This window comes from Myotis brandtii, unplaced genomic scaffold (genome assembly GCF_000412655.1).
Source record: "Myotis brandtii unplaced genomic scaffold, ASM41265v1 scaffold201, whole genome shotgun sequence".
Classification (NCBI taxonomy): Eukaryota; Metazoa; Chordata; class Mammalia; order Chiroptera; family Vespertilionidae; genus Myotis; species Myotis brandtii.
Genome location: NW_005357485.1, coordinates 95944 through 98560, shown reverse-complemented (window position 1 = coordinate 98560; position 2617 = coordinate 95944).

The following is a 2617-nucleotide window of genomic DNA, read 5'->3' as shown; positions in this document are numbered from 1 at the left end:
CCCGGATCCGCTGCTTAACTCCATCCAAGGCCTTTGATCAGATACAGTAAAGAGATAAAACCTTTGCGACGCGAGTGGTCACACTGCGAAGCCACTTTTCCCCATCCGGTGCCTTTCATGTGGGTCTGAAAAGTGAACAGTTTGATTCTGCGTCGCTCGAGTTCCGTGGGCCTGGGACACAAAGCGATGATCTGAAAGGAGGCGCCGTGGTCAGATGGATTATAACGAAAAGGCGGCGGGGGAGGTTGATGAGAAATCGACGCGATCTAATACGTGTCTCTCATCCGTTCTCGATGCGGTCGATGGCTTTTATGTTCTCATTTGAACGTAACGGTAATTTTCCCGGAGGTGGAAGCGCTCTGAGTCACTGATTTTGGTCAGATGATGTGGCCCGTACTCCGAGGAGTTACTAGGAGAGAGGATGAGAGAAAGAGCTAGAAGTAGGATAAGGACCAGATACAGGGTGCCCACGGGGTTTGAAAATAATGTCCCTTTCTGTCATACGACAGCTGTTTTCTTTCTATAGAGATGTGTCTGCAAAAAGTCATCACAAACATCAACTTTTTAGCTTACTGAGATGCAGGTATTCATTTTTACCGGCATTTTAAGGTCTTTTTTTTTTTTTTTTTCTTTGCAAAACCTTCTCGCGTGGGCAAACGCCATCATGAGCCAGTTGACTTTGGCGATGCCAAATTATAAAACTTCCGAAGGGACCAAACGTCTTGTTTCTCTGTATTTCGGCCCCAGAACCTTTTCGGCCCAGAGCGGAAACATGGACTTAACAATGATAAATCTTAACGTGGATTTTTTTTAAAGGACGTTGTTGTAGAAATACGATGTTATTGGACCTTTGCCATAAACCCCAACGTACCGTCCACATGGACCACTGCTCACATTCAATGAAAAGCTACGAAAACATGAATAGTCGTGCGCCGTAAGCTACAGTATCTCACCAGGGTGCAGAACAACCTCCTACGCATCCACATTTTAGCAAAGTTCTTTGTCTCAGAGCCTTTTTTTTTCTTTCTGTAATGAAAAAGCCCTGAATGGTTGCAGTAGGCTACAGAGTGGCACTGCTTTTAATCACGACAGTGGCCCATGTGTGTGCACACACACACACACGCACACACACACACACACACGCACACGCACACACACACAATTGGATGAGTTTCTCCGTCTTGCAAGCTGCCATTAGGCGGTGACACCCCATTGTGCGGTGGAGAGAGGTAAAGACAACCAAGGGGTTGAATATTCAGAATGGCCGACCGCAGACGTGTCCCCGAGCCCCCCTGGCCCTGACCTGGGGCGTTGCAGGCTGCGGGGTTGCAGATGGGAGGCGTGCTGGGTTTAAGGCCGCTCTCCCCACCCGCTGGCCCAGATCACAGCCCAGCGGAGTGATGTCAATGGCGGTGTGAGGGGCTTTGCTTTCTGAAGTTTCTGGGAGTTCATCATGACCGGGGTTTCTCTCTCTCTCTCTCTCTCTCTCTCTCTCTCTCTCTCTCTGATGGCTCTTTTCCACATAGACACGGCTGCCTGAGAATCAGCCACAGAGGAGCGTGCTTTTGTGTGGCATCGGTTGCCACGGCTTGGCCAATGTTTGCGTGCGCCTGCGCAGCAAGCCTGCCTCCCTGGCCTCGGTTTAACGTGGAGCTGGGATTCTTGGGGAACCAAACTGTTGTGAATGTTCAGGGGTTGGCGGTGAGGTTCTGGTGGAGTCAGGGCATTCTGGGTAGTTTGCAAGTCTTACCACAGTTGAGTGGTGATGTTCATTTCCATGGAGTTTGTTCACAGAGGTGCTCCCATTCTCATGTCTTATAATCACTTATTCTGCAGTCTCTCAGCATAGCACTATTCTGCTGTTTTCTTCTAGGCTACATTTTTTTATTGATTTCAGAGAGGAAGGGAGAGGGAGAGAGAGATAGAAACATCAGTGATGAGAGAGAATCATCGATCGGCTGCCTCCTGCACACCCCCCCACTGCGGATTGAGCCTGCAACCCGGGCATGTGCCCTTGACCGGAATCGAACCCGGGACCCTGTAGTCCGCAGGTCGACACTCTAGCCCGGTGATGGCGAACCTTTTGAGCTCGGCGTGTCAGCATTTTGAAAAACCCTAACTTAACTCGGGTGCCGTGTCACATATAGAAATTTGTTGATCTTTGCAACCATAGTAAAACAAAGACTTCTATTTTTGATATTTATTTTATATAGTTAAATGCCATTTAACAAAGAAAAATCAACCAAAAAAATGAGTCCGCGTGTCACCTCTGACACGCATGTCATAGGTTCGCCCTCACTGCTCTAGCCACTGAGCCAATCCAGCTGGGCTATGCTACATTTTTTAAGGCAAGAGGGGGAATCACATAATTGGCCACAATAAGGAAAGCCTAAATGCCTTCTCTATACAGGAGTCCTATCCAGTAATACGCAACAATTTGACCAACAATTGCTATGGAAGACATTAATTGGGGAAATTAAATTTGGAAATGTATCCAGCCTCAAATACATTCAAATAACCCGTTGGCATAGGATGCAGAGCATTTACCAGGATTTTTATTTGCACCAAATTCAGTCTGTCTCCCAGATCTAGCTCAGTCTGGTCTTCGAAAGAAAAC